The sequence below is a fragment of the Leptonychotes weddellii genome, chromosome 13, assembly GCF_054177405.1.
Source record: "Leptonychotes weddellii isolate Sample4059 chromosome 13, ASM5417740v2, whole genome shotgun sequence".
NCBI classification, from domain to species: Eukaryota; Metazoa; Chordata; class Mammalia; order Carnivora; family Phocidae; genus Leptonychotes; species Leptonychotes weddellii.
The window spans coordinates 29,185,600-29,209,554 of record NC_138381.1 but is presented as its reverse complement, the minus strand read 5'-3'; the positions used below and the strand labels follow the sequence as shown (position 1 = coordinate 29,209,554).

General features: G+C 38.3%; 1 long non-coding RNA gene across 1 annotated transcript in view; it reads right to left on the bottom strand.

Moving 5' to 3' along the window:
• The window catches only part of LOC145716686 (uncharacterized), a 186,481-nt gene extending 164,594 nt beyond the window's left edge, over positions 1 to 21,887 (bottom strand). Inside the window, exons 1-3 of the long non-coding RNA XR_014139483.1 lie at positions 21,794 to 21,887; positions 20,156 to 20,253; positions 17,712 to 17,852 (exon numbers count right to left, since the gene is read on the bottom strand). This is a non-coding gene — a long non-coding RNA (uncharacterized LOC145716686). The remainder of the gene's footprint in view (positions 1 to 17,711; positions 17,853 to 20,155; positions 20,254 to 21,793) is intronic.
• Between the last annotated feature and the right edge of the window lie 2,068 nt (positions 21,888 to 23,955).

The following is a 23,955-nucleotide window of genomic DNA, read 5'->3' as shown; positions in this document are numbered from 1 at the left end:
CCCAGCTTTCTTTTGGTGTCCATTAGCATGGTAAATGGTTTTCCATCCCCTCACTTTCAATCTGGAGGTGACTTTGGGTCTAAAATGAGTCTCTTGCAGACAGCATATCTATGGGTCTTGTTTTTTTATCCAATCTGATAGCCTGCGTCTTTTGATTGGGGCATTCAGCCCATTTATAGTCAGGGTAACTATTGAAAGATATGAATTTAGTGCCATTGTATTGCCTGTAAGGTGACTGTTACTGTAGATTGTCTGTGTTCCTTTTTGGTCTATGTTACTTTTAGGCTCTTCCTTTGCTTAGAGGACCCCTTTCAAGATTTCTTGTAGGGCTGGTTTTGTGTTTGCAAATTCCTTTAGTTTTTGTTTGTCCTGGAAGCTTTTTATCTCTCCTTCTATTTTCAATGACAGCCTAGCTGGATATAGTATTCTTGGCTGCATATCTTTTCATTTAGTGATCTGAATATATCATGCCAGTCCTTTCTGGCCTGCCAGGTCTCTGTGATTAGGTCTGTTGCCAATCTAATGTTTCTACCATTGTAGGTTACAGATCTCTTCTCCCAAGCTTCTTTCAGGATTTTCTCTTTGTCTCTGAGACTCGTAAGTTTTACTATTAGATGTCAGGGTGTTGACCTACTTTTATTGATTTTGAGAGGGGTTCTCTGTGCCTCCTGCATTTTGATGCCTGTTTCCTTCCCCAAATTAGGGAAGTGTTCTGCTGTAATTTGCTCCAATATACCTTCTGCCCTTCTCTCTCTTTCTTCTTCTTCTGGGATCCCAATTATTCTAATGTTGTTTCATCTTATGGTATCATTTATCTCTCAAATTCTGCCCTCGTGATCCAGTAGTTTATCTCTCTTTTTCTCAGCTTCTTTATTCTCCATCATTTGGTCTTCTATATCACTGATTCTCTCTTCTGCCTCATTTATCCTAGCAGTTAGAGCCTCCAGTTTTCATGGCACCTCCTTAATAGCCTTTTTGATTTCGACTTGGTTAGATTTTAGCTCTTTTTTTTCTCCAGAAAAGATTTCTCTAATATCTTCCATGCTTTTTTCAAGCCCAGCTAGTATCTTTAAAATCATCATTCTGAACTCTAGTTCTGACATCTTACTAATGTCCGTATTGATTAGGTCCCTGGCAGTCAGTACTGTCTCTTGTTTTTTTTTGTTTTTTTTTTTTGAGGTGAATTTTTCCATCTTGTCATTTTGTCCAGAGGAGAATAGATGAATGAGAGAACAAAATGCTAACAGGGTAAGAACGTCCCCAGAAAATATACACTAAACAAATCAGAAAAGACCTGAAACCAGGGGGAAAGAAAGGGAAAGAAAAAAGAAAAAAAAAGAAAAAGATAAAAACAAATGTAAACAAAAACAAAACAAAACATAAAAACAGAATATGACCGAATATGATCAGGCTGACGCAGAGATCAGTGCCACACACTAGATTCTGGGCGTATTTTGGTCTGTTAGAAGAAAGTGCCTCCCAAAATTTTAAAGAAAGAAAAACTTATATATGTACAAAAATAAGGGTTAATACGATGAAGGTATGGAATATGACTATGAAGGTGAAAAGTATAAAAGATTTTATAAAAGGAATTGATAAGGTAAGAAGTTGGTTGAAAAAAGAAAGAAGAGGATTAAAAAAAAAAGGTAGAGAATGTGATCAGGGAGGAGACTAGAACAAAGCCATTCACTAGAGATTTAGGGTATATTTTGATCTGTTAGAAGAAACTGTATTCCAAAATTTTAAAGAGAGAACAACTTATATATATATATACCAAAAATAAGGGTAACTACTATGAAGGGATAGAATATGGCTCTAAACATGAAAAATAAAAAAGATTTTTTTAAAAAAAGGGATTGATAAGATGTTGGTTGAAAAAGGGAAAAAGAAAAATTCAAAAAAAAAAGAAAAAAAAGAAAGTTAAAAAAAATTAACTTTGAAAGACTAAAGAATCATGGGAAAAAAGCCATGAATTCTATGTGCTGTATTCCCCTAGTGCTGGAGTTCTGTCGTTCTCATTGATCGGTAAACTTGGCCTTGGCTGGCTATTCTTGCTGATCTTCTGGGGGAGGGGCCTGTTGCCATGGTTCCCAAATGTCTTTGCTGGAGGTGGAATTGCCCCACTCTTGCCGGGTCCAGGCTAAGTAATCTGCTCGGGTTTGTTCTCGGGAGCTTTTGTTCCCTGCAAGCTTTCCATACAGCTTTGGAGGATGAGTGAAAATGGTGGCCTCCCAATCTCTAACCTGGAGGAGCCAAGAACTAGGGGGCCCCACTCCTCAGAGCGCCCCCAGAGAAAAGCAGTCAGTCACTCACATCTCCCCAGTCTCTGGCCGTACTCTGTGCTCACCTGGCCTGTGACCAAGCGTTTCTATCTCTGGCACATGACCCCGTGTGGAGTCTGCAAACCCAGCAGATTCCTGTGGTGCGCTCCCACGCCACTCCTCCAGGGAGAGGAAGGGGAGTCTCCCTGGAGCTGCTGCTTGTTGGGTCCCTGCTGGAAGAGCAGTGGCCCAACTATGTCGCAGATCCTGGTTTATGGCAACCCTGGGCTGAGAGCCTGCTCCTCGGCTCCGTCTCTGGAGCCAGCTTCCCCGCTCCCATACCTAGGAGCTCTGCCGCACTCAAGCACCCCCAGTCTTCCTGTGACCCCTAGGGTCCTAAGGCCACACTGTCCCAGCGAGTGTTCCACCCCCCGTTTAGCCACTGGAGCGACGTCCCTCAGCGGAGCAGACTTCTAAAAGTTCCAATTTTGTGCTCTGCTGCTCTATCACTTGTCAGAAGCGGCCAGAGGAGGCCCCCTTCCCCGCCGTCTATCCTCCCGAATATCTCCTCAGATTCACGTCTCCGCACGTCCTACCTTCCAGAAAGTGGTCACTTTTCTGTTCAGAGAGTTGTTGCTATTCTTTTCTTCGATCTCCTTTTGAGTTCGTAGATGTTCAGAATGGTTTGATCCCTATCCAGCTGAATTCCTGGGACCAGAGACGAAATCCAGGTCTCCTAATCCTCCGCCATCTTGCTCCTCCCCTTGGATGTGCTTCTATTGGCTGCTGATATTTGTTTTGGCGGACAGTTAAGTTAGGGATAAGTTTGTTCTTCCAGAGGCCTTTTATTAAAGACTTATTAGGGTGAGACTACAGTAGATTGTACTTTATAATATTTTAAACCATTTCTCATTTATTTTTTGCCTTTGTAATTAAAGTTTTATTGGAACACAGCCACACCCAGTTGTTTACATGTTATCTATAACTGCTTTCATGCTAAAATGGCAGAGATGAGTAGTTGTAATGGAGACCATATGGTCTAGAAAGTCTTTATACTATTTACTAAAAAGTAAACAGCCTATTTACTATCTGGCCTTTTATGGATACACTCTTTTCCACAAAAGGAAAATGAGGCCTAAAGAGATTTAATTTGAATAAAATCAAATTAAACACAAATCTGTCATACACTAAAAATCCTATTTCAGTAATGCCCCCTTATCTGCAGTTTCATTTTTCATGGTATCCATGATCAACCGCAGTCTGAAAGCAGATGATCTTCCTTCTGACTAAAAGTAGGAAGTTCAATGGTAGCCTAACACTAGGTCACAATGCCCACATTATTTACCTCACTTCATTTCATCTCATAGGCATTTTATCATCTCACATCATTATAAAAAGAAGGGTGAGCACAGTGCAGTAAGAGACAACATTCACATAACTGTAATAACTTTTATGACAGTATATGTTACAATTGTTCCATTTTTATTATTAGTTAATAGTTAGGTGTGTATGAGTAGGAAAAACATAGTATATTTAGGGTTTATTATTATGGTTTCAGGCATCCACTGGGGTCTTAGAACATATCCCCTATGGGTAAGGCAGGACTACTGTAATTCCTGTAGTGTATGACTTAAGACAAATAATTCTGTTTGGACTTTGGTTCAACCAACATTGTAAAAATGTTGAACACAAAGAAGTGTAAACTGGTAAAGTAATATATAAAATGCCTTCTCTTTAAGGAATGTCTTAAATTTTTTTTCTTTTATTCCACTTCTTCTGGTCTTCTAAATTTATCTTTTATCCTTTCTGAGAAGGTTTCTTTGATGATCCTTGCACAAATTCACTCAATTCTTAAAGTTTTGAAAATAATGTCACTCAATCTAAACCTTCATCAAAATCTAGTTAGGTTATATATGTATAACCTCACTTCAAGGAGTCAAAACTCTTACCCTATTTTATCTGTGTCTTCACAGCATATACTGAAGCTATGGCTATAACTCATTGAGTAACTTAGAAATATGCATTCAGATAGTTAACTATCAATCAAGAAATGTTGATCAGGCACCTCCAATAATTTAAGACTTGAAAGGTATTGGTGGTAACACAGCATTGAGAAGGATAAGCATTGTTTCTACATTCATGTAACCTTATACTTGAGTAGAAAAGAAAAACAAACAAATAAATAAATTAGGATTCAAAGAAAGCTAAGCCACCTTGTCTCATTCTCATTAACTCCCATATATGGCAGACCCTCTAAAATCTCTTCCTTCCCATTGCAAACTTTCCCCAAAACTATCTCCAACCCAACAGTCTGCCTTGAAATATGCCTCCCTCACTCTCAGTGGCAATAAATTTCATTTCCTTTCCCTAGAGTAAGTCTGCTCTCTGCAATATAAATCAAGCTTGCTTCACCTACTTCTCCAATTCTCCACTTCACCAAATTCTACAATCAGCAGAATGCAAGTTTAGAAGGTGATGAGCAAGCAAAAATGGAATTTGCTTTGGTGTGTGAAAGGAGATGAGATGGGAGAAGGCTGTGAATAACCATACATTAGAGAACTATTTTACTCTGTTTTTAATTAATTAAATAATCCTGAGTATGTTGATTGCTACAAAGGAAAAGTAGAGAGTCTTTGTGAATGAATAACAGGTAGATCCTACTTTAGTCTCATGGTCAGAAAATACTTATTGTAGGATGTGGTGCTAGATGAAAAGAAATGTTTAAATGTTGAATACACATCAAAAACTAATGATGTACTGTATGATGACTAATATAACATTAAAATAAAATAAAATAAAATATTGAATAAACAGGCTTAGGATCTGAGGTTAGATGTATGAAGGTGAGTATCATTAACATAATAAAGGGTAATATAAGGCATGAGAATACATCTGATAACCTAATAAGAGAGTATATATTGAAAAGGGAAGGGGACTTAGAGGAAGAAGTAGGAAATTCCTGTATGTACTATTTGGGTAAAAGAAAAGAAAAGAACAATAAAAACAAAAGACACATCCAGAGATGTGTGAGCAAATGAACAGAAGCCCATGGAAACCAAAGGCAAGAGCTGTTTGGTCTTTGATGTTGGTCATAACTGGTCTCAACATCAGGGAGGCGAGCAAGGGAGCGGCCAATGGTGCAAGCACAATTATGTATGTGAGAAGATCACAGAAACACCAAACACCTTTACCCACACAGGCAAGCATACTCTATCTCTCTCCTTTTACTTAATTCTATATTTTCTCTATTTAAAAATACAAGATTTGGGGGAAAATTGGAAGAGATACTTTAGTGATGACTACCTTTGTATTATTTTCCAAACAAACAAAAAACTACAGAAGAGGCACTTGAAAAAGACTAGGAAACATGATTCAGTGCATGATGCTAAAAGAAAAGTAAAATAGAAGTTTGAGGAGATCCATTTTAGAGTAAGACTAGGTGTTCTGTATGATAGGCACAGTATGTGGCCAAATAAATTTTTGTTTTGGTTAATGACAGTGATTGTGATATTGAAGAGTTTTGGCAGTATAGTAACTGGGGAGAAGAAACTGATATTGGCTCAAATTTTATCTACACACAAGCATAATCACAAAATATTCTGGTCTCTGTTTCTCAATAATGCTTAGCAAATGTGAACATCTAAATTATATAGACCTGATAAAAATTCTGGGCACTAATTTTCAAATTGGATCATCTGCAAAGTCTATGGTATTCCTTTTGGTGATTACTATTGTGTCTTATGAACCATCAATCAGAAACTAATCATATTACATTTATTCATTAAATTATATCAATCCAAGTGTGATCAGTTAGCTCTTTTCAATGTTTGCTTTTTTTTCGCTAGTAAGACCAGTTATGACCAACATCAAATACGCAACTAATATTTATGGAAGAAAAACTGAAACTTGAGAAAATTCTATCTATTAACTTATTTGCTTCTGAAAACTAACAAAACCTGCTCATACTGAACATCTGGGTCTAAATTGCATAACATGAGATTAGATTGGCCAAGTAAATAGCATTAGCCAAACATACTGGTGTTTTTAGCTTAGTTTTCAGAGTGCTGGAGATACTTTCTCCTTGTATACTGAAAAATAGGACCTTGTCCTTATACCCAAGAAAAAGGCAGAGGCTCGGTTTCACTGATGTCTTACTGGGTTGTCTTCTGGGAATAGATTTCCCAAGTCACCATCCTGAACAGTGTACAATTTCAAACAACTGTCCCAAATTGCACTGAAGGGGAGATGGGGGACATACAATCTTAAACAACTGTCCCAAACTGCACTGAAGGGGAGGTGAGCAGTATCATATGTTGAGCTCTTAGCCCAACTTTCATGAACCTTTTGCATTTCAGCAAGAGGGAAGGTATCCCACTCTCTCATCCTTAATTTCTAGCAGTCTTCTCAGATTTGTTTCATCCAGTATACTGGCCCCTCACTTTGCAGGTATGCATCATCCCTGCCTACAAAGTAGCAAGGAAGTTCCAGTGACTTCCATGAAAGAATCCGTTGCCTTGGTCGCTTCCTATATTTTGTGAATTCTATACCTTGAGGTGTTAACTGTTCATTTTGTTTAGCTTCTGCTGTCTCCTAAGAAGAGCTCTATTGTCTCTGTTTCCTGCAGCCTCTCCTGGGACTGAAGGGAGATGGTGGTAAGTTTTAGCTTCCATGAGAAGTGCTATTCAATGATTTTGAAGATGTCTTACCTTTGTTGTATGGGAATAAATTATAAACATAGCCTAAAAAAATAGATAAATCATAATTGTTGGTGACTGTCTTAGAAAAGTAACCAGTATCTCATTTAATCCTTTGCTGTTCATAAGCAGTTCATGTAATGTCTTGTGAATCAGAATGAACATACTAATTGTACGGTCCTAACCGACCTTAGTCTTCTTCTAACTGGTTTCCAACCTCCCCACCCACTGCATTCCAATTTTGTGATATAATAACAATAATATATGGTAAAGTTGTTCAGAGAAGGTAGGACTGTAAGTCAATGTAAGTTTTACGGAAGAAGTGTATTTGAATTCATTCTTTAAAAATTAAGATAGACACACACAGGAAGAAGCCCATTCTAGGAGAAGGTAATAGCACACAGATTCTCAAGTAGGTACGAATGTGGTCTGATCTCACAACAATGACATTGGACTGAGGTTTCATTTTGAAATGTGTAAAGATTTAGGGGCCAGATGATAGAGGACTTGCAAAGTCAGACATGTTTCAGATTTGATGTCAATAGTTAATCACTCTAGTAACCTTGAATGAAACAGAATGACAATAATAACTGTGCTTAAAGAAGAGTAGCTTTCCTCTATTTCCCCCTTTAAAGCTGAATGTTTATTTACTTTGTTTGGCTTTAATTATTTATGTATTTACTTATTTTGTAACTGATTTTATAATTGTCTCAAATACCCACTTTATTCCACTGTGTGAATGCCCATAAAAATCTGCAGCGTAGATCGGCGGGGTTTCCTTGATGGAGCTACTGACGTTACCGTTTACAGATGCCTCCCAGCAGCCTTAATGATTGTTGCCAAGAAAAAGCTCAGCCATCCCCCTGTAGCAGCCACAGGGCAAAGCCAGAAAGGTAAGCTGTGCTGGTACAGAGAAGGTCTAGCTTTTTCAGAGTCTGACTCACTGGCAAAGCAAAAACTTCTCCTGTGCTAATTCTGAAATGAATTAATTAGTTGAAGACCAATCTTGGATGAACTTTTCCTTCCTTCCTTTTCTATCATTTTTTTCTCACAATAGTGCATGTGGTGAGACCCTCGGGGAGCAATAAGACACTTGGATAAGCCAGTTGTAGATTAAATATAGACTCCCTGTGGCAACTCTTATCTCCTGCCTTCCCTCCTGCTTGCAAAGATGCAGAGACGGGATTATTGCCACAGCTGTGCTTCCTAGAAGACTAATCAATGCAGCTATAAGAAGGTCTGAAATGCAGCAGGATTTTCAATTCTAAAGGATAAAATTTTTTTAAAAGTGACAAAGAAAACTGTTCTAAAAGTTATAATGCTGTTAAATCCAAAAAACCTTTAAAGACAGAAAATAAGTCTAAAAATTGGCCCATTGTCCTATTTTGGGTGCATATCAAGCTGGGATTGATAAGACCTGTCTACAGGAGACTGAAAAATGAAGCTGAGTTCCCAGAAAACATTGATTCCTTACAAGAACTTTGTTCATTTAAGCAAAATTGGAATTGGGGCATGGTTACATTTAGAACTTATGGATACACCACTAGAGTTGTCAAATTCACCTTTTCTGCCTCTTCATGAATTCTCAGTCGGGTCCTGACATAGAAGCAATTAGGACAAATTCCAAGTCAGTTGAGATACAAAATCATAAAGAGAAGTATAGAAATGTAAAGGAAGCTCTGGGGAGAAAACAGTCTAAATCTTTTCCGTAGTAGGAGGGAAGATTTTTTCCCCCACGTGGTTGTTTGTCACCACCCTTCTCTAGGCTTTGGAGGTCAGATCCCATCATCTGCTAGCATTCTCCACTCCTCAACAAGGTGGGATGAGACCATCCTGAAGGGATGGCACTACAGACCAACCATGAATTTGAGGACAGTGTACAGGTGAACAAGAAGTTAACCAGTTTGCTCTTCTAGTCCATGTCAGTCAGTCAACATATATGTATTGAGAATCTCAATGTGCCAAATGCTATGCTGAACAAACCAGACTTGGCCCTGTATTCTTGAAGCTTACTCTACAGTTGAGAATGTAAACATTATACACCTAATTATAACTAATAATTGCAATCCAAGAGAAGCTGAGAATGCCAAGATCTGGGCCTAGCAGAAATCCTGACCTATTAAGGTAGTTTTCGGAAAGGGCAAAGGGGGCAGGTAGCAAATGATTGGGCCAAATACTGAAAATGGGGTGACAGCTGACAAATTAATGATGGATCAGTGTACCTTCCTGTGTGGACATACATGGAACAAGGCAGTCTGGTGTACTCAACTTGGTGAAGGGGCAATTTAAAAATTTCCTTCCAGTGGTGTTTTTGCACCAGACCTCTGCTTACTGGAAGATGTAGAGGAGGGAATCTGGGCTCCTCAGAGTTCACTCTCCAGTTTTTGTCCCCTTTGCACAATTTGTTTTGATATTGTCAAGTGAAACTATTTCTGCATTGCTATGATTAGGGTATACTGATAAAAATGTGCAGCATATATCTTAGCAAAACTTTTTAAGTGAATTTAGGATCCCACTGGTTTTAATAAAAATATATGCATTCAGGGTTTTTTTTTTAATTTAATGAAGGACATTAATGAGAAATAAAATGTTTTATACATTTAGCAAAAGACATTAATGGGGAGGAAGAGATTCATTATGACACTGCTCTGTACCCAGAGGATGCCATGTGAAGGTTGTTCTCTGGGTGACTAAACAAGGGGCATGCTTACTTTAATGGCCATATTAAAATAGCACAAGGGTAGAATACTGAATAGAGTATCTTTAGAAGATAAATTGTTTAAGTTCTCACTTGGTGTTTAGAAAATGTTGGTTTACTTTTTTTTCTCCTTCTCTCTTCGGACAGTGAGTTTTTACCCTTCCATATAACCTAGCCTTTCTAACATGAATTCATCCTAACAATGAATCTAAAGAACAGTATGAACTGAAGTGATCCTATTAGACGTTAAGATAACATCCAAGAGCCCTGGTAAGAAATTTAGATTTGCATTCTAAATATTCCTGATCCACTTGTTTGTTGGTTGGTTGTTTTATATTTTCCAGCATCAAAATCAGAAGAGCCAGACACTCATTACTCACAGAACTCTCCTGAATTCCAGTTTGTGGATGAAATAGATAGGGCTAACACATATAAAACAGAATGAAATTTATTCCCAGAGGCTAATGAACCTTTGCTTGCTATTGTAATACACTGTGCTTCCTGGGTCAAATTAATCTTAAACGTGTGTTATTATAAGATTGCTAAGTGTAGATCACCCTGAAGACAAGACAGGCATTTGAAATCCAGATAATTCTAGCTTATAGACATAAGAAACATGACCGAAGAAAAAATAAGGGATCACCTTGAAGTCTACCCGAATCAGGTTCTCTAGCTCTCCTAAACATTGTCTACATATGTAGATCACAAGGAGCAGCAACATTCCAAAGAATCTGGACACTGGAAAAGGCAGCTCCTATAAATTCAATTTTACCAAGTTTAGTAAAATTTTGAGATTTACCAAAAGGAGGAAATACTACTTTTTTTCCTTTAATGCAGCTATGTTGACAAGAATCCCTGAAAATTCTTAGAATTTTTACCACTGCAGCTTCAATATATATTTTTTGAGAAAATGGAGCCCATCAAATGGGTGATCCCTCAACAAATCTGCTCTTTTAAAAAATATGCAAGTTTTATTAAAATACAATTCACATATCAAAAGAATCACCCTTCTAAGGTATATGATTCAGTGATTTCTAATACATTTACAGAGTTCTGCAACCATCACCACTATCAGACTTTAGAACATATTCACTACTCCCCCCACCCGAAAAAAAGCCTGTACCAATTATTACCACTACCTATTCTCCATTGCCCCAGCCCCTGGACTATTAATATACTTTCTGCCTCTGTGAATTTACTTATTCTGGACATTTTATATAGTGGAATCATATAATATATGGTCTTTTGAGTCCAGCTTCTTTCATTTAGCATAATGTTTTCAAGGTTCATCCATATTGTGTACCCATGAATCTTCATTCCTTTTTATGGCTGAAGAATAGTTAATTACACACCACATCTTTTTTTATCATTTCATCAGTTGGTGGATACTTGTTTTTCTTTCTTGGCTACCATAAAAAATGTTGCTACAGAAATTTTGCAAAGGTATTATGTGGATATATCTTTTTATTCCCTTGGCAATATTACTTAGAAGTGGAATTCCTGGGTCATACAGAAACTATATTTAACTTTTTGAAGAAATGCCAAAACAGTTTTCCAAAGAGGCTGCACTGCTTTAAATTCCAATTAATATGAATGCTTTTATTTCCCATCAACATATCACATTTTTTACATCTAAATTTGTCAAATCTTCCATGTCAAAGGAAAAGATATTCCTCAATCTGTACCTGGAATTTCATCATTCATCACCATGCTTTCTAATAATTCCAACATGCCTACCCTTGTTTTATTGTCAGGCTCTCCTACACTTCTCCTTCCTTCCTCTTACCCTACAAATATGCTAATGTGGTATGAAGAGAAAGAAAGAGAGAACATCTTGACCTCTCTCTCAAACTCTCTGACCTGAAGGTTAAAGATGTGCTTATTAGTTTTATAAATTAAATATTAACTATGGCATTTCATAGTATATGTTGATAAATAACTATCAAAATTCTCCATCTTTCCCAGATCCCCTATTCTAGATATTAAATCCTAAGAGTCTACCTCAGAAATCTATCTAATGCTTCTTTCTTAGTTGAAGCTGTGATCTTTCTCTCCTGGGGACTACTATAACATACTGGGTTGTTTCTCTACCACCAGGCTTATAGTGTCTCCAATTGCTTTTCCATATTGCTTTTAGAGTTACCTTCTAAAGCACTTTTAATAGTTTCTTGTTATTGGGGTACCTGGGTGCCAGTCAGTTAAGCGTCTGCCTTCAGCTCAGGTCATGATCTCGGGGTCGTGGCATTGAGCCCTGAGTTGGGCTCCCTGCTCAATGCGGAATCTGTTTCTCCCTCTCTTTCTGCCCTCCCCCCCACCCTTGCTCATGCTCACTCTGTCTCTCTCTCAAATAAATAAATAAAATCTTTTAAAAAAATAGTTTCTTGTTATCAACAGGAAAATATCACAACTCCTCACCATAGGATAAAAGATCCTACTTCGGGATATATTCCATCACTAAATGACTTTCCTAACAACCCCAGCATCCCATGACTGAACTTCATAGAAATTATCATTAATCACAAAACTTCCTTTTTGATGCTGTCTCTATGCTCTTACCAGTATCTTAACACTGCCTTTCTACTCCACTGCTCTCATCCGAACACTATTCTCCATTCTTCTCCTGGAAAGTCCCCACTAATGTTTTTTCTTCTGTCAATATTTCCATTTCTCAATAGGAATTAGAAGCATCATTCTCTGAGTCTCCAAAGCACTGTGATTATTTCTCCATTTTAGCTATGTAATTCACTTTGGCTTACCATACTGTGTTAGATTTTTTTCTATTTTTATACCTTTCTTTTCCACTGACCTATTTACCAAGGCAAGAAAGTATGTTTCATCAGTTTTTGGATCCCCAACACATAACAGAGTGCTTAGCATATATTCTATTAGTTGGGGTCTAACCAGAGAAGCAGAACCAGAAGGACAGATGAATGGACAGATGGATAGATGGATAGACAGACAGACAGATAGGTAGATACTGATTGATTATTACAGGAAATTAGCTTACACCTTATGGGATAGGGGATTGCTATATAGTCTTCACAAGGCTATCCTTACATCTAATGTTGAAGCCCAAAGTCCAAAGGGCAGATAGTTGATAATGGAAGATTATGAGCAGCCTAGAATCTGATGAAGATTAGCTGGAACTCATGAGGATGGAATGAAACCTGTGTCTATCTTATAGACTGTGACCTTGGTGATGAGGGTATCCTATAGAAGTCAGGGCTCTTATTCATGGTGCTAAACACAAACATAGTTGGCCAAGGAGTCAAAGAAAATAAAGGAAGATCAAGGGAGAATGCAGAGCAATTCTGTGTTAGCCTATTGCTCCAAACAATAAGTTAAGTGGCTTAAAACAGCACACATTTATTATCTCATCATTTTGGGAGTCTTGACATAGTTTACTTGATTTCTTTGTTTCAGAATCTCACAAAGATGTAATCCAGGTATTAGCTAGTTCTGTGGTTTCATCTGAGGCTCATATGTGGAAGAATATGCTGCCCCACTCACATGATTGTTGGATGAATTTAGTTTCTTGTTGTAGCACTGAGAGCTTCAGTTTCTTGCTGTCAACCAGAGGCTACCCTCAACCCCCTACACAGTACCCTCAGTTTCTTGCCATGTGGGCCAGCAAGACAGACTACAGCAAGATGGCCACTATAATTTTATGAAACATAACCATGTAATTAAACACATGTAATCATGAACTCCTATCTCTTTTACCACATTCTATTTGTTAGAAAAAAGTCACAGCTTTTTAATGGCCATATTAAAATAGCACAAGGGTAGAATATTGAATAGAGTATCTTTAGAAGATAAATTGTTTAAGTTCTCACTTGGTGTTTAGAAAATGTTGGTTTACTTTTTTTTCTCCTTCTCTCTTCGGACAGTGAGTTTTTACCCTTCCATATAACCTAGCAACACCCTAAAGGAAGGGATCACTACACAAGGGCTTGAATACTAGGAGATGGGAATCATGAGGGGTCATCATAGAGTCTGTCTGCCACTGTACCCCTACTGACCCCCAATGATCCATACCCCACCATATGCAAAATACATTGACACTCCCCTCAAAGTCTTTAAGAGTCTCATACCATTACAGCATCTGTGCATAGTCCAGAATGTCAACATCTAAATCAGGTCCAGGTGAGGATGAGACCTCTTAATATGGTGTCTGGCATGTGGTAAAATTTAATCCTGGCTTAATATCAGGTTGAACACCATTTTGAGGATCAGATGCAGAATTTTCTAAACTTCCTTGATAAGGTCTAAGCATGACCATCTCACCTACTTAGGTTTGAGTTCCCACAAAGTGGGGCCCTTTGTACTTAATGTAACTTACTCAGTGGCTTGTAGGTAGTAGTGATTCATAATGTTGACCAATTAATGATCATAAATAGCCGATTTGCTGATCATAGTCAAAAGACACAGTTGACTTGAAATTATAGCTGTACTTCATCAGTCCATTCACTTAATATTCTGTTATATTTTTCTTGCTTGGTTGATGTCTGCTATTTAGTGGATTTCTTCTCTAAAATTCAAATCCCAGCCAAGGTTTAAATGATGAGAAAACATCATGCTCAGTTGATTCCTCAAAAGTGCCATTAAATTATATATTTCAAAACATATTTTTCTCTAAAGGTTCTGTGCCTCTTGCTGAAAGAATGTATCAAATTAGTGTGACTTTGTATGAAAAATATCATTTTCAAGCCTTGAAATGTCTTACCCTGATTAGTTTATAAGTTAAAAAGTCAGTGTCTAGAGAGTATCACATATAGGCATGAGTTGCATTCTTCACTAATCATTTATTAACCCCAAGTATCTTTACTGGATGCTAACTCTGGGCCAAGGCTTGTGCTAAGCCGAAGGGATATGGCAGTAAGTGGATAAGAACTCCTTCCTCATGGAGCTAACATTGTAATAGAGCAGAGGGACAATTAAAAAAAAAAAGAACAAAATAGATCATTTCAAATTGTGATGAAGTGTATGAAGAAAACAATAAAATGCACTGAAATAGAGAAAAAAATAATACGCAATACTTCCAGAGATGATGATTGAGAAAGACCACATAAAGACCAATATGCTGAATGAAGCCTCAAGGATATAAAACATGAATCATGTACTAAATGTGAATGTGCTAGGCATTAGGTTAAAGCTCATCAAACAGGAAGAAAAACATGTGAAAGGCTTCAGGAGCAGGAAAGGTGCTTGACTTGTTCATGGGACCAGGAAAAGAACAGTGGAACAGAGGAAGAGAGGCATTAGAGTATTAGGAGCTGAGTGGGAGAGGGGGCAGGCACTGGATATGCAGGGCCTTATAGGTCATTGTGAAGGGTTTGACCTGAAGCAAAGCAAAGTCATCTTGAGATATTAAGCATAAGATCTGCCTGACTTAATTAACATTTAAAAATCACTATCTTTGCCATACGGAGGAAAGTTAGAAAGTTATGAGTAGAAAAATGAAGACCACAGAGGAAGCTGCGATCATAGTCCTATAGCTAGAGCTATGTGACCTAGTGAAAAAAAAATAGAAAGTTTTTATTTTTCTACGGACAGGGCTTGCTGATGGTTTAATGAGGGAGAACATAACAGAAAGGTTGGAATTAGAGGGTGAGTCTAGGTTTCTAGCTATGGCAACTGACTGGTAGGGGTGCCTTACACTCTTGAAAAAGACTGATGGGCTGGGTGGCTGGTGGGGTGTCAAGTCCTGAGAAAAAATTAAGAGTTCCAGTTAAACATGTTAAACTCAGGAATCATATGAGAAATACACAGGGAGATGTCAAAAAGGAAATTCTATATGCAAAGCTAGGATAGATATCGTAGAAGAAAATTGGGCTGGATATACATTCATATACATTCAGAAGTCATCAGCATAGGGATAGTATTAAATGTTATAAGAACAGATAATATGTCTTTGGTTTACTTTTCCTAAGAGCTGTGCTTCCTTCATTTTTGTATGAAATAGCACCTATAGAAAATGATAAAATCTGAAAAGCACATTGTGCTAAGCTTAAGTAAATTCGGGCTACACGGAGTTTGGTAAAAATATGTCTCCTAATTTACTTTTGCAGTATGTAATTATGGTAAGAGTCATAGGTTGGTGTCATTGGGAAACAAACTTTGAGGTGGAGATTTGCATGCAGGAGGTTTATTGGGGCATGTTTTGGGGATCAATCCCTGTAAGGGAGTTAGGAAAACAGAACTGGGCAGAAGGCTAACTGTGATGTGTTAAACTGTGATGTGGTCCAGCAGAAGCCTCAGCGGATCCCACCTATAGAGAGCTCTGGAGCTGGAGGTGCTTCTCAGGGTTTTCCCAAATGGTGGCAAGAGGGTGAAGCCTTTGTATCCCCACATTAACTAGTCATTGGATGCAAATTCTCTCCGGGAAGAGGAAATAACCTTGGCCAAAGGAGCTCCCTTTGGAGAAGGATAGTTTTTAAGGAGGGCCTCAGCTAAGAGTCACCAGCAGGCAAGACACCTGACAGGAGCACAGTCTGCGTGGGGGCAGGGAGGTTCTCAGTGGAGAAATAACACACCCGCTAAAATAAAAGCATTAAATACAAAGTATCAGGAAGATATTAATGGGGAATTTGTACAAAACTTTCATATAAAATGTTTTCACACTTTTAATGAGAAGCTTAAGTATGCTTCTGTGGATGTAACTTTTTATATTAGGTTATATACTTGTAATTGTTACATGTAATTGCTTTTTAATAATGATCTCTTCGAATTATTCACAGTCACCCCTGATGAGAAACTATACAGTTAGTGATTAAAATGTTAAATCGTATTCTTTACAACTACAGAAAAATTTTCAAGCGTTTAGATTTTATTTATATATTGTAAAATAATTATTTTTTCCATCAACAAGTGTAGTGTTGAATTTTTTCATGAAAATGTGAATGGATTTCAAATACAATTGAACTTTTGCCATGAAAAGAATTTCAAAAGAATGGTGAAGAAATTTAATTTGCACAAAGTGCACCTGTTGTTAGTAGTCTCCTGGCAGCTGGTTTGGTTGTCTCGGAAAAGGCAGTGGTGCACCCTTCAACTGCTGTTGAAGCAGGTGCCCATGTGGTAGAGCACATCCTTGGTTGTGCTCAAGGTACTGTTAATCACAAAGCCCCACATCGGAGGGATAGTGGGACATACATTCTGAGCCCCATTCCATTGAAATCATCTTCCCAGAGGCCCTAAATATCTGCTCACCACAGGAAATGAACAAACAGTCCAGGCTACCCCTTGCCCTGAACACGCACTAGAGGACTAAAGGAATTCCCAACTCGTGGCGTGGTTAAAAAGTCACTGAGGACAGAAAACATCATTTACTGTCCCTGTATTAAACAAGATGGGACAAGACATCAATAAAAAAAGGCAAAAATTAAGTCGATTCTCATTATTTACAGCAGTTGTGTTCTAAAATGCCTAAAAACACTGAATTAGTGAATACTGAATTGTTCCAAGGGGAAATACAGAGTTAGGTTTCTGCAAGCCTCTAGTCACTACATTTTTATAGATTGATCAATATATAACCTTATTTTATGTATATTTCTGTTTGAAGACTATATTCAATGGTGTATATACACACACACACACACACATACACACACACACCATTATATATATATAGTTGATTCATTAACACTGAACTCACAGCCAACAGCACTGTACCTCATGTCTGAACAAAGTTTTTCTAACACATGCATTTTCTCTGTTAGGCCCATCACAGCCTTGTCACACTTGGGAACACTAGGCAACAATTTAGCATCATGCTTGGGGGCCATTTTAAAGAGCAAAATCACCAACAAAAAGCACAAAAATATGAAAAACGTGGCACCAAATAAGGCACAAAAATGGCATTTGTTTATAATATGAGAGCAGAAACAAGAAGACAGAATTTTGCCTTATTCAACCTCACCGGCTGTTGTCACTCCGCACATAGCCACAAAAGACCACGACAGCACAAGAAGTACTGATTGGGGGCTTACAGATAAATTGTAGCTGGTAAGCAAACGTGCAAATACTGTAACTGTGAATAATGAGAAGCCATGTACTTACTCCTCAAAAATAAAATGTCAGGGGTGCCGCCCAGGTGGCTCAGTCGGTTAAGTGTCCAGCTCTTGATCTCAGCGCAGGTCTCGATCTCAGGGTCACAACTTCCAAGTTCCACATTGGGCTCCACGCTGGACGTGGAGCCTACTTAAATAAATAAATAAATAAATAAATAAATAAATAAATAAATAAATAAAATGTCAAATGAGACTAAAAGAGTTTCCCATCTAGGCTCCCTTGAAGACCCTCACCTCACTGGGCTCACTAATCCAAAACTAATATGTCATAATCTCTGCCTAATCCTAGCCAGTTCACCTTGCAAGATCACCTTCAGAATCACCTAGTCAAGGCCCTCTAATTTCTTCTATTTTTTTTTGTTTGTTTGTTTTGAGACTCTATAAAGTGGGTGTTTTTCCTTAATGCAGTAAGTCTAATTAGTTTTACTTGATAAACTATTTATTTCTTTGTGATGATCTTTTGATAAGCCTGTAGCCAGCACCATTTTCTTCACAATAGTGTTCCAGGAATACGCAGTCATAGCAAATTTTCCTGTGGGATGAGGAACCTCCAACAGCATCTTTAAAATTATTTAAATCTAAATTGAATTGAAAACTATGACATTTCAGTAACTACCCTCCCCACTCCCCCCTAGACACACACCTCTCTCAGTGAACAGTCATTCACTGGATCAAGCTACTAACTCCCTTATTCTTTCTCTCTTGGTTTAAGGATGAAGACAATTAAAAATACCTGTGGTGGAAAATTAAAATAGTGCTGAGCAATGGAGGCAATGTGCTTAATTACTGTGAGATGGGAGATAGATGGTAAATGATTCTTGTGTCAATTTGAAGACATCAGCACTCATATTTCTCACATGATATGGACTGTGACCTGATCTCAAATTTATTCAATTAAGCCAAGGAGTAAAACTCCAAAATGTTTTTTTTTTTTCTTTTCATATCTGCCAAATCAGCAAGACTTTTTGATTTATTGAGATAATTATTACTATTACCAGCCCAAATTCCAAGGGTTGAGTAAAAGGTGGGGTGATCTCAGAACCCTATATAAAAACTATACTAAGAATATGGACCAAAAACAGAGAGCAAAGGCTCTAGTCCTATTCTAGCACTAACACCAGGCATGTCACTTGCATTCTTGAGACCCTGGTTACTATGTCCACACCATAAAGAAATACAATTAGATATCACTGAGATTTCCCTCACCTCAGACTTTCTATGACTCATTGACAGATTATACGACTCTCCTTGTATCCTTGGAGATTGCTTTTTATACATAGCCACCTTCCAGAGAAAATGGCCACGTCTGCTATAGCCTTGTTTTCTCATGGTCTAGGACTATGAAAACTAGAAAATCTGTCATATGCAGGTGTTGATAACTACTCATTATCAATGGGGGCCATGGGCATGTTTCAGAAATAGCTAGAAGTTTTAAGTCTCCTGAGTTTCAGGATACAAAAATATTCCAGTATCTTCAAGCTCAGTAGAATCTCAACAGAATGTCTGGTTTCCTCCATCCTTGGTTGCAATTAACAAATGAGTTAACTGAGGCCAAGAGAAGGCAGCCTGAGGTCAGTCACATTGTTAACATTACTACCAAAGAAATAACTGGGTTTTAGAAAACAAAAAACGCTTTAACAACTAAATAATGTGATCATCATCTCGTTGGTCTGGCTGTCAGTTTGAGGAGAAAAGTAACAAGATTTTCAGTTAAAGGAAATGAAGACATTTTATTTTGGAGTAGAGGTTTTTGGACAACCAGGGTAAATGATAGTGTAACCCCTAGGGATGTTCATATATGCATCATCAACATCTCCTGCTTGAGAAGGGTATAATGAAAGGACTAGCTATTAGGCTTGGAGAGGAAGAGTAAAAACAAATCTTAGATACCATGTCCAAAACCAGTGTTCATGCCTACTCCTTCTCACAGGTTCCTTGTGTTCTTAGCCAAGTGTGGGGGCCTGACATCTGATCGCTGTGGCACCTTCCCACTCAAATATAAAAGATCTCTGTATCCTGGATGACACAATTAATTTTTGGCTTAAGAGCAACTTCCCTGCTCTAAATGGAACGCTGTCTTTGGGAGTAAAGTTCTCAATAAAAGATTCTATTAATTTGCAATTGTGCCCAATTTGTGAGTGTTTTGTGCCAGTTTAAACAAACAATTAGAGAAAATCAAAGGGAAATGCCACCCAAAAAGAGATTCCTGCTAACAGCGCCAATAGAGCATCTCAAATAGATATGGAAGGCTAAATGCCAGATACAGGTTGCAAACATTCAGCAGCAGCTTTAAGGGCCCCTGGTGTTCATTTAAATTATGCCATGCAGTGAAATGCAATCACTTTCCATGCACAGACCTGTGTAGCACCAAAGCTGGATCCTCACTTTCAGTGTTAGACGTGGAAGAGGAACCTTTACCCTCGGGGCACTTACCTGCAACATATGGCTGCTTCCCAAGCGGTGGAGAGTCTATCTTAACCAGTTCACAAGGATGATCCCCTTCTTTCCATCTTGTATGTATGTCCTGGATTCTGAGAGAGACATAACTTTATTTAGCTAAATTACTCTGGATTTTTAATAACTATCTGGGTGTTTGTGGTTTTTAGTTTTGTTTTGTTTTTTTCTTTCACTCCATTTATTCCACACAGTCATTGCTTCCCACTTCCCCATTAGACAATCACAGGGAAGCTGGAGAGATCCCATCTGTGCTTTTCAGGGGGCGAAATCCAACAGCCCTGGGACAGGTGGAGCAGGCAGCAGGAAGGTGACCCCAGGCGCGCAGCAGGTGGGGTGAGCGGCACAGGAAATGAGCAGGCAGCAGGCAGTCTGAAGGGCAGCAAATCAAGCAGAGGTTAGCAGGTAAGAAGGGTGACAGGAGGGCAGACCAGGCATGTGACCAGTGGGGAGGGAAAAACAGAAGGCAATTAGCCAGGGGGAGAGGGCAGATGGAGGGCATCTGCCGACAATTACCAGGGGAAAGGGTAGCAGGAGGGTAATAATAGGAGGCAGTTCTGAGGGGCAAGAGGACATTAGGCAGGTGACATGCAACAGCAGTGAGAACACCAGGCATGCCTTAGCTGGGAGAGAGCATTGAAAGAACCTTCCTATCCTTGGAGGAGGACCAAACAATTAGTGGGGCAACAGGCAACCAAGTGGTATACTCCAAAAATAAGTGGCCTCCAAGGTCTGGGGGTCTGTTTCAAGTTCCTGCTCCAGGAAATATTGCAACTGTATGCATTGATCCAGTCTCTGAGGGACCTCAAAAAAGCGCTGTCTGTTGACAATAACAGAGAAAGCCGAGGCCAACTGCAGAGCAGACCACTAGCCTATCAGGTAAAATTTTAAGAAAAGGGGGAAATAAAGAGAAATTCCATTTTCTAGGTGTTCTCCAGGGGTCAGGCTCTGTCAAACACCTCATATATATCTTATCCAATCCCACGGCCACTCTTTCATGTTGCTGGTACTGTGCTTGTTTTTAAGTCAAGAAAATCGAGGTTAAGAGACAATGTGGAGCTGGCCCGGGATCACAGAGGTTGTAAGTGGGAGCTGTGATTTCCACTTGAACCTCCCTGAAACTCCAACTCTTCCATCTTTTATAACACAGCGGGTCTCAAGGATGGAAAGCTCTCTTTTGACTACTAGCAGATGGTGTGTCTTCATCCTTAAAGAAAAAGGCTTTGATTTTTGTTAAATATACATTTCTTCAAGAAAATACATATTACAAAATAGTGTTTCTCAGATTTGAATCATGTACAGACTCTCATTAAAGATACAAAAAGCCTGGCTTATCCTCATATTCCAGAGGCCTCAGTTTGGGTGGTAGCACTAGAAATTGTAAATAGGATGTTCAGCAGCTCAGTATGAAAAGTAGCCTCTTTGAAACATACTGTATTGGAGATCTCTGTATCACTAGTCTCTCTCTTCTGCATGCTCATTGAGCCTTTGTATTGGTTAGGATGCTTTCACCTGCAATTCACAGAAAGCCTTAGTCCAGACTGACAGGACTATTAGGACATTTATTTGGCATCACAAGAAGTTCGGAGGTGGAGAAGGATCCAGCAGCTCTCTTACTGTTCTCTTGCTCTGCTCTATTCCACGGTGCCCTCCGCTCTAGCCCAGCAGCAGGGTGGCCCCAGAAGCTCCAGGTGTTACATCCAGTAGTGGTTTGTACTGGGGAGAGACAAAGAATTGTCATATCTGTGTCTCTTTCTTAGGAGTAAAGAAAAGGACTCAGCAACCCCTTCACCCAAGCACACTTCTCCATACAACTCATTGACCAAAAATAATTATACGCCGGTTCCAAACCAGTTACCTGAAAGAGGAATGGGATTATCATGATGGATAATCCTATCAGGATCCACTCTTCCTCTGAGCTATATCCTGAAAAAAGGAGATACCTGAACATAATGAACATTCTTTTAGAAATGAGGGGAAAGATGGATGCTGGATAGGCAACTAAGAGTCTCTGCTCTAGTCCTCAATTAATGATAATTGAAAAAAACAAATGACTAAATGTGAATGATCTCTGAGCAGGTTTGACTGGGAAAGGGAATGAAAGCACTGGATAGGAATTGTTTCTGGATCATTACTTATCCCACAGTGGCAATGTGACCTTGAACAAATCACTTCATTTCCTAAGCCTTGGTTTCCTCATTTGTAAAGTGGAGAATACCTGCCCCATTTAACTCACAGGGTGTTATGAGAATTAAATATATATGTGTAAATGCTTTGTGTATGACAAAGGGCTATGTAAATGTGAGGCATTATTATTATTAATATTCAGAATTTAATCAACCCAGTTATTCTGTCAGCGAGAAAATATTATTTTCGATAAGCAAAGGACAATTTAAATGTGAGCCGTGGAGATCATGGAAAAAAGTAGCATCTAGGAAATACATAATACAGAGGAATCAAAATATTGCATGTCTAAGATTATGTCATATATCCTTAAAAGAACAACACCAAGAAACTTAAATAGTGTCAGAAAATTGGATATATATTAGAAAAAATAAAGTTAGGTTCCTATACCATATTTAAAAACAAATCGGCAATAGAATAAAGATCAAAATATGGAAATCTTTTAAATATTAGAGAATTTCAGGATGGGAAGGACTTTCCCAATTAAGTTTCAAAATCCTGAAGCCATGAAAAAAAAAAAGATTGATGTAATTGAATGCATGAAATTTTAAACATCTCACTGTAAAATATACCAGAAGCAAAAAAACAAAGGAAATGACAATCTAGGATAAAATGTTTGTAACATTTATGACACATAAAGTATTAATATCCATGAAATACTTTTGAAGTAAACTAAAAAGCAATCGAATATAAAACTGCAATATTTTTGTAAGAGTATTAATTTCCAATAAAATATAAAATGACTTGTTCATTCTAGGAAAAACACAAAAAAATTTTAAAATTAAAATGAAATCATGGGCGCCTGGGTGGCTCAGTCGTTAAGCGGCTGCCTTCGGCTCAGGTCATGATCCCAGAGTCCTGGGATCGAGTCCCACATCAGGCTCCCTGCTCAGCGGGAAGCCTGCTTCTCCCTCTCCCACTCCCCCTGCTTGTGTTCCTGCTCTCGCTGTCTCTGTCTCTGTCAAATAAATAAATAAAATCTTAAAAAAAAAAAAATCTTTAAAATGAAATCATAACATAACACCATTTGCCCACTATTGGCAAAACAATTTGGAGGCTGAGAACCTATGGAACAAGTAGAGTGTAGGGAAGGACAAATTCTGCCATATGGTTGGGGCATAAACTTGTTTAACTATTTTGGAAGGCAATTTGTCAGGGTGTAAAAAAACTTAAGTGCCCAGAGTCTTTGATTCAGCAGCTTACATTCTAAGGATCTATTCTGCATAAAGTATTCACAATGTACACAAGAATGTACATAGCCACAATTCATTTAGTTGTGGAAACATCAAAATATTTAATACCTACTGACAGGATATTGGTCAAGTAAATGGCAGAAAAGATATTTGATGTTCCCATTAAAAATATTATGGTAGATTTCCATGTAGTAGTACAAAAAGATGTCCAAAATGTATGGCCAAGTGACAAAAGCAAATTAGAGAACTTAGGTAATCTATGTTCATATATTTTTTAAAATACCGACATACATTTGCCTATACACATGCTCACTCTCCTGCTCTCACTCACTTGCTCTCTCTCTCTCTCTGTCTCTTTCTCTCTCACACACATATATACAGGCAAAGATATATAGTCAAAGA